A 9,406-nucleotide genomic window follows, 5' to 3' on the forward strand; every position below is an offset into this window, starting at 1 on the left:
GGACCTGGTTTACCAAAACATTTATAAATACAGAATTTTTTACAAAAGTTTTTACACAATTTTACAAAATTGTGAATTATAGCTCTACATAAAAATGCTTTCATTAGAATTTTATGGACATTCCAAAGATGTTCAGTTGCACAAGTTGTGTTTCAGATGTAGATTTATTTAAATAATAAAGTGTATGCATTAAGATTATTTTAGTACTGACCACCACTTTTAAAGTAAGAGGTCATTTATGTGTGTCAGCTGTTTAAATAATTGGAGGAATTTCTAATCTGGCAATCTGTAATCAGTTTTTACAACAATTGCAGAAAACCTTGACTCACCTCACCATGAATTCCTAAGAACTTGCATTATCTCTGAAATCTTTATACAAACAGACCTTTTTACAATGGAAGCATATTTGGACTTGAAAGAAATCTTCACCTTCTTTTGAAGCCTGTGAACAGTCAACTTTCTCACAGAGAGTTAAAATTTTTATGAGTTTCTCCCTATCCTTCTTTTAGTCACTGTTTTCTTGCTAATATGCAAATAGCATACAGACTTCTGAAATAAAAATAGTGCTGGGACTGTCCACAGAGGTGCCAAGAGACTGAAGAGATTAGGGCAGTAGCTCCAACTACATCTTAAAAAGCTGCCTTTGGCTTCCAGTGATAATGTGAAATACCAGTGAGGAAGCCCTTTATGTTCATGTGTCTCAGGTCTCCTGGGGCTGTTCACCTCTTTCAAGTAATCAAACTGTGAGAAGACATAGAAAACAACTGACCCCACAGCAGAAAGCTGAAGCATCTCTCAAACATTTACAAGCAATCCTGGCTAAACAGGGAGGTCCCAGCTGGAATTCAGCAAAAGGTTCACCCGTCTACAAAAAGGGTTGGTAGGAGGATCCAGGGAACCACATGTCAGTCAGCCTGACCTCAGTGCCAGGGAAGGTCATGGAGCAGATCATCCTGAGTGTGATCACACAGCATGTGCAGAGCAGCCTGGGGATCAGGCCCAGCCAGCATGGGTTTGAGAAAGGCAGGTCCTGCTTGACCAGCCTGATCTCCTATGACAAGGTGACCTGCTTAGTGGATGAGGGAAAGGCTGTGAATGTTGTCTACAACAAGGCTTTAGTAAAGCCTTTTACAGCGTTTGCCACAGCATCCTCCTGGAGAAGCGGGCTGCTCATGGCTTGGACAGGTGTTTACTGGGTGAACAACTGACTGGGTGACTGAGCCTGGAGATGATGGTGACTGGAGTTACATCCATGCTGTCAAGCATTGGAACAGGCTGCCCAGGGAAATGATTGAGTCACCATCCCTGGAGGTATTAAAATACATGTAGACACATCTTAGGGACATGGTTAAGTGCTGGACATGGCAGTGGTAGGTTTACAGTTGGACTTGATGATCTTGAGGATCTTTTCCGACTAAATGATTCTATGATCTAGTTCAGACACTTGGGGACGTTTTAGAGATTCTAGAAATTAAAGGTGAGAGATATTTTACCAGATAATTAGATTTATGTTTTCTTTGTGATAATTTCAACAGTGCCCCTGTACTGTATCTTAAATAATAACAATTTCTCCACCACCATAAATGTGAAGTTTGGGTATTCCTGGTGTTGAGCTCATTCTGATTGTGATTGAGATGATCTAGAGGCACTTGGTTTGTGTTTGTTAGATGTAAGTCTTGATATTTCAGCCAGTTTGTGAATATTATGGCAAAAACCCCACAGCCCTGCTGCCTCCTCTTCTGTAAGCCCAGGCTGCTGTCCTTTCTCAATCATTAGGTCCACTTCCCACTGGCTCTGGATAATCCTTGCACATGCTGTTTCTTCCTGAAACTATCTCCTGTGCCTACTGGCACTGGGACAGAAACTGGTTGATATTTATCATCACAGTTCTGCAAAAGGAGTAAAGCAGTGGCTTTAAGTAAGAATTGGTGATTATTTCCTATATATGTGTGTGTGTGCTGTTGTATTCATTTGCCTAGCCAGAAAACTCTTCAAATGGTTTGTTTTGAGCTAAGTACTGAAAACCTGTGAAGCAGGGGGAAATACTAAGATTACTTTATTTCCTCCTTTGTAAACTGTTCATGTAATCCAGCAGGATTTGCCACTCCTTCAAAAGAATTCCTTTGTCTATCCATAAACTGGTTTGCTTCTTTTAGATTCACTAAAGCAAGACTCATTAATAACATAAGGTGTTTTACATTTTAGAGCAGGGTACCTCTGACTGTTGCCAAATCACTTTGTTAGAGACTGTTCACTGACTGATATATGAAATACATTGTTGAAGCTAGCATGGTTTATCATTGTCTTTTACTGTTTTAATTTTTTTTCACCCCTCAAGCCATGTTGGGATTGCAGTGGCCCTTTACATCTGGCTTACAAAAAAAAAAAACAAACGTACAGGAATAGGGAACAATAGTTGCTTTTCAGCAGTGGCAGCTGGAGACTAGGTGGGATAGCCAAAGGTGTGTAAAATAACACAGAGGCTTGCATGTAAACAACAAACTCATTGCTGAGTTTGTTGAGTACATCACTAAGCACGGAGAGAAACCACTGTTAGGTTGGGACTTGCCATTTCTTGTTTCCCTAGAGAATAAACTTGAATGATTTTTTTTTTTTATTGAATGTTTGTTTTTTTGACAGGACCTTTCTACCTTCACTGTGAGAAGTCATCTTGAATGCTACTCCCAAGTGGATAACAAAGGACTTGCTGGAGATCAGCTTGATTTTATTATCGTTCTGGTAGGTTTCAGATCTTTCATAGCAGTGAACTGAATTCCAATGAAATAGAAACAGGAGACACTTTTGTCTTTTGATTAAATCTCATCCAATCTTCAGCATTAACACTACTGTGATCTATAACTTGGAGATTTGGATCAAGACTCAAAGAGGAGGAAAGTTCTGTCTAGTAAGTCCTGGCACAAAACTAACTGTATACAAATGACTGTTGAGTTTTAATTTTAGGTGCCCAGGAAACTCCAAACTTCAAACGTAGTATCACTCCAGATTTCCAAGGACTGCCTGCTCACCAGGTGCTTACCAGATGATTTACTGACTCATATGAAAGAAAACACAGAAATTTTTGAAAATCAGGAACTGAAAAACACATAATTGCTACTAAAACTGTGTAAGGTATGTGCATGCAATAAATTAGAAATGTACTCTGATTTCATATTGTGCACATCCAGCCAAGAAGACAATCATCCTCTTTATTGAGTATTTAGAGTAGAAATAAAAGTTTAAATAGTTGTCCTCAGTATAAGTGCATGACATAGTAAATTAATATGAGATATAGTTACTTCTACTGTATGCATTTTTTGATTTTCTTAAATGAAAAAACCCCTCAACCTAGACATAAAAAAGACAAAACTCCTGCTATAAGTATACTGACTATTTTGCAGCATACATCACTTTCCAAAACCTAAGAATAATTAGGTAGGCATCTCCTAAATACTTTGCATGTACACAACAGAGCATTTCTTTAGTGAATGGTAGGCTGACACTGTGGCAGGAGAACAGAGGGGGAAGAAAGCAGGAGATGCATGTACATGTTGGTGCTGATTACAACACACCAGCTTTGTTGTCTTAAACCAAGAACATCATCAAACCAATGCCTGTGATCTTAAACACCAAAGCAAATTAATTGCTATAAAATGCCCCACAATGGATTTTTTTTCCACTACCATTCCAGCTGATTATTTGGAATAAGAATTAACAATTAATTAACATTATTGTAATCCAAAGTTAGGTAATTATGACTGTAATTAGGTCTGATTTTTAGAATAGATGAGAATGCTATACCTACTATATTCCAAGGAAGATAAATTGTCTGGAGAGGGAGTACCTGCCAGCAGTTGCAATAGAAGGTTCCGGAAGGAGACCCATGCTTAGAGGGTTATGAATTCCAAGAAGTGAAACATGTCAGGTTCTAGAGAGGAATATCAAAAACAGAGGTGCAGGTCACCTGGCTGGCACTGTAGGAAGCAGAGCAGGTCTGGGGAGCCAAGGAAGAAGTTGTTTGCTTTGGTGGTGTTTGCTATCCACTTGTGCATTCCCCATGAGAACACTGGGCTTCAAAGATTTCCTGCCTTTACCTTCTCCAGCCACGTTACTCAATTCTGACATTTCAGAGAGACAATTCTCTTATCCAGATATCAACACCTTGTATGGCAGATTCTTTTATAAAATTGCCCTTACTCTTAGCTGGAAGAAAACATAATCTGGGTTTTACGCAGAAAACAATTTTTTCAGAATTATTAACAGTAGGGTGGGTACTTGTGATGGAGTTTCTCTGTAACAGCTAAATACATGTTATTGTATGTCATCACTAAGGCAGCATGATTAACCTCCAGTGGGGGTATCATTCATTCTTTCTGGAACTTTGGAAACAGCTGTAACTTTCCAGGCTGCATTTCACCAGTGTATTGTTTATCATTAATCTGACAGAACATTAAGCAGGCGTACCCTTGTATTCTGATCTTAAAGTATTCTGTAGCACCTCTTTCACCAAGCAAGTTCAGTTTCATTTACTGTAAAGTAACCTCTGTTTTCTGGAATGCACCAAAGGGTGTGAAAAACTGTCTAAATATGCCTGCACTAGGGACAGAAAACAGAATTACAGAGCAAGAAGAGAACTGCTGATACCTAACACTGTTTTAAAAAATCCACCTACTAACTTACTGTATTACTCTATAACAGCTGAGTGATGCAGGGAAGGATGTCTGGAAAATGGGTAATTTGCAATTAAGTATGGACATAGATACATCACTCATAAGTTTTCAAGTTCTAGTATGGAGAGAAAGAAACAGGAATCAAAGCCTGCAATACAACTGTCCCCTAGATTTGGAAGAAACTTGCTTCTTGTTGTGACCTGAATTTTCCACTGTTTTTTTTTTTTCTCTTCAGCTCATAATAGAATAAAACATTTACTATCTTAAACTTTAAGAATGTCAGGATTTCCATCCTTGACATTTAGATCCACTGCCAAACCACCAAAGTAACTGTTATCCTTAAAACAGAAGATTAGTTTCTATGGCAGTAAATTAGCTAAGGAAAAGACACCAGTGCATTAGAGAGAGGGTAAACACTGCTGTATCTTCTTGTGCTTCATAAATAATATCCCTCATATCTAGTGTTTACTACAGTGTTACTGCATCTCACTGATTCATTATTTGCAGTCTGTTTCAGAGAAAGGAAAGTGCTGTCATTGCTCTTTTGTCTCAGCAGCAGAATTGTTGTAATATGCCAGTGTGTTTCTAACAGCACAAATACTCTACGACCTATGAACACCAGACCCCTCTCTGCAGTTTTCATAGACGCCAGAAAGAACAGCAACTTTGCTGAGCTGGGTAAACATGTGGTGGTCAGACACAGCATTGTGACTGTTGACTGCAACTAAAACAAGGCAAGAGCCATCAATTCAATCTCCCACTCAGGGGCCATTGAAGTCTGGGGTAGATAGCCAGAACAAGGGGCACATTTCTGCTGAATGCAACCAGAGAATGGTTCTTTGGTAGTTAATTTTTTATTTGTATGGAAGTAGCCATAAGGCCTCTGTTTGCTTTGCAGAAGCTACCTGTCATGCCTGTTGCCAACCTTTGCAGTTCCAGCAAGCCATGTGCACCCACTGTTCTATTTTCCAGACTGCCTCATCTTTTCTCATATCTCTTTTCTTACCTTCTTCCCTTGAGGCAGTTTCCCTCCTTTGCTCTGTTTTGGCATTGGTAAGTATTTTGCTGGATGGGTCTTATGCTTATGTGATGACACAGTACCTCCAAAGGAACCATGGCAAATCATAAATGCAATATTGCTGAAAACCTTAGAGGGCTCTATCAAAAGACATCATCTTCATAAATTTGTGCAGAAAAGAACTCTTAAGGAAAATCATCCTTTTCAGAGTGCTTAAATGAATTTCTGAGGGTGTACATTGCCTTGGAACAGTCTCAGGTTGACCAAGAAGTCAGTACAGAGAAAAGATGCAGAAAATAATCCTGTTGAGCATGTTACTTGCAGTAAAGTCCTTACCTGGAGAAATAGCTCCAGAATTACTTAAATTTCTCATGAAACTTCTTAGACTGCAGAAAGCCACTTGTTAAGAAAAGTGAATTACAGACCTTGGACCCTGGCTGCAGGTAGCTTATCTCCTGGAACAGACCCTTTGGATGTACGTAGATGTGCTTACTTTTAATTATGGATTTTCAACTAAAAATGTGAAAATGGCAAAGCCCTACATCCTCCTTCTCTGGAGCCCATTAGCAGGTGCAAGATAAACAAGTTTTTTCAGCTTGCTGTGGATGCAGCTGCCTTGATGAAGGCTCCAGCAACCCTACGGCATCTTCAGGTGTTCTCCTACCTAGCTGACCATGCAAGTCTGGTTGTTGTTTTATGCTCTCTCCACTACCTTCTTTTCTGACAACTGGGCCTGTTTGCAGAGGTGCAAAGCTCTTTTCATTCAAAGCTCTTTCTTTCCAGTGCTGACCCAGGGAATGGTTAGCAGCCTTCCACTGTGTTGCAGCTCACCCATGGTGCAGCCAAAAGCCTGATGCAATGATCTGCCTGCCAGTGTGTTGGCAGTTCTACAGATTCATCCAAACCTGTGGGTCACCCTCACCTACAGGAATCTAGACCACTATTCTGTCTACTTTCCTCTGTGGCACTCAGTCTCTGAGTATAGAGGTAAATTAAGTTATCTCTGTGGAGTCTTTTCTGAGTACAGAAGTATTCAGGTGCAGAGAGCTTAGGTCCACTAGAACAGGAGTTCCAGTCACTTATTTCAGTCTAGCAATTTAGTCTGGGAGATAACAGTTCACCTCTGCATCCTGTTTTCTGTAGTGTGGTATGACAGATGAGCTAAAGTAAAACAGGAACAAGACACATGAGGAATCTATTCAAAGTTATACGTAGAGGTGGGGAGAGGGAGGGAATTTTCCAGTGATTACACCCTGGCTCATGAGACTTAATTATCCAGAACAGTCTGATAACTAATGAAATTTGTTTGCATAGCTAACTCCCATGATTAGTTCTGAGGAGGTGTAAGGCTTTCTTTCCACTTCAGGGAATTTCTTGTGTAAGTTTCTTCTGAAGGTGAAAAATACCGTATTTCCCTAACTGCAGCAGGCTCTGAGAAACAAGCTCTGAGAATCAAGCTCTGTGTTCAACAACTGAATTTTCAATTTCATATTGTTTGATAGTTTCATCTGCTACAGAAGCTTTTTTCTCCTTTTCAATACATACCTTGTACAAGTTGTTAGCTCAGTTCACTGTTTTCAGAGTACACCCATTCAGCTGTGACACCTCTTCCCATGATTTATCTATTCAAATCTTTGGCCCTGTATAAGAAAATACAGAATTATCACAACCACTAGTTTAAATGGCAAAAACCTTCTCTGAACACCAGCCTTTTTGTGCAAAACTTGATTGGATTGTCATCTAGATTGGGTTTGTTTTTTTAACAGATCGGCAAATCGTAGTGTTGATGCATGGTGATCTGGACTATAAATTGTTCAGTACACAGAGCAAGTAATCTCTTGACAACACCAAACTCTGCAGGTCAGTTAGTATGAGATCTCTTTGGTAATTTTTAAGACCTTCTATTCTGGTGTTTATTTTGATCATCTAAATATATTTCTAAAGACTTAATGGAAGGATTTTTATTTTTTTTCCTTCTGAAAGCAAAGGCCCCAGCCTGGCATGGCAAACTGAGTGAAATCAAGAAGAAAAAAAGTAGAACAGTAATAGTTCCTCTTTATGCTTGTCACATCTCCTTTGAGAGTAACTATTTGAAATGCTGACTGCAGCCCCGTATTAGCATGGGCACAGAAACAGAGATGAGTTAATCCTCCCACTGACTTCACGTCATGCTGGACTAACTGCATTTTAACAAACAGAACTCATATTTTCAGGATGAAATGGGATGCCTCAGTTCACCTACTTTCCAGACATGGACATTTGCTAATTCAGACAATGCAACATTTCCTGCTGTCTGTGTGCATATGTGTTGTGTTTTCTGCTGTCCTAATAGAGCTACTGGGTCATAATCAGGAGAGCATGCTCTAGTGATGTTATTTGATTGCTCACCTGAAATTGCCACTAACTGTGAATACAGAACAAGGAAACAGAATATTGCATGAAAGCTGACAAAGCTCAGAAAGGTATTTTTTTTTCCTTCTCAAAGGCATAAAGAGGAAGAACCCACCCGTCATGAGAACAGGACGTGGCGCTCCTCAGACTGGGATCGGAGGTGCATGCAAGGAGGCTTCTCATTCCAATGAAATCTTCGGGAGTAAATGTTAGCTACACATGAAGGAAGAATACAGGGTTTTGCTACGTTTTTATTATCATGGTAATGGTCTTGCTTGGTGATCTTTGAATGCAGAAGTGATTTTTTCTTGCCATCCAGCATCTGAACATTATGAAGGGGCAAATGAAGCACCGCTTGACTTTTGACACTCTGCTGTACAGATTCTGAGAGAATGTGTGCTTCCAAACAAGGCAATCAACTCACTGTTCCTACAGAAGGAAGAGAGTCCTTGGTGCATGCTTTTGTGAGAGATTTTCCCACACATATTTTGCACACAGCTGTCCCAGTACTAACAATTATATTCTTAATTCATGCCATGAGATTTCTTAGTCTCTTGGGCTGTCAAAATTACTGAAAATCTTGGAAGCTAGTGAGAGAAGTCTCAGATAAAAAAGGAATATATGGACATTAAACATCTTGCAATTGGCAATTGGACCAGAACTCAGTCTGGTTGTTTAAGGCAGAATATAGAGGCCAGTAGAGAAGTAATTCTTAAATCTGTCCTTTTTTTCTGTGCTTGGAATTCTAGTTATTCCCCAAGGTATAGGAAATTCCTGGTTAGAAACCCCCGTCTGGAGTTCAGAGGCCCATTTTCCCTTTCAAACAGGATTCTGGCTCAGTGGGGTGGAGTTTTTAGCATGCATTCGTCTGAAAGGAAATCTGACACTTAGACTTGCTCAGGAGTAAGCTTCTGTCTTATTAATTATCACTTCCTCTAAATAAAAATTATCTTACTCTTCAGTTTTGGTTGAACAGTAAAATCAGTGCTTCCCATCAATGGTAAGAAATCTGATCACACTTTAAAGTCTCATGACTTTGTATGTAAAGTCTCATAAATTTTGTATTGGACTTTCTCAGCATACTCAGTAGCAGAAACCAAAATTATTTAAATGACACAAGCCATAGATCTAATCCCTCTCAAAGATGAAATCAGATTGTTGGCAGTCACAGCCTTGAGCTGAGACCTCCCTGAATCCTTCCTGGTTTGTACGAGTCTGTTTTGGTCTGTCTCTTTGTAGGCATACATTTCCTGGGTTTGCTGTCTAATGGTGAATCAGTGCTCTGTCTTTCCAGTTCTTAGAGAAAAGAAGGGCCAAACATTTATCAATG

The sequence above is a fragment of the Coloeus monedula genome (assembly GCF_965178545.1).
Source record: "Coloeus monedula genome assembly, chromosome: 6".
NCBI classification, from domain to species: domain Eukaryota; kingdom Metazoa; phylum Chordata; class Aves; order Passeriformes; family Corvidae; genus Coloeus; species Coloeus monedula.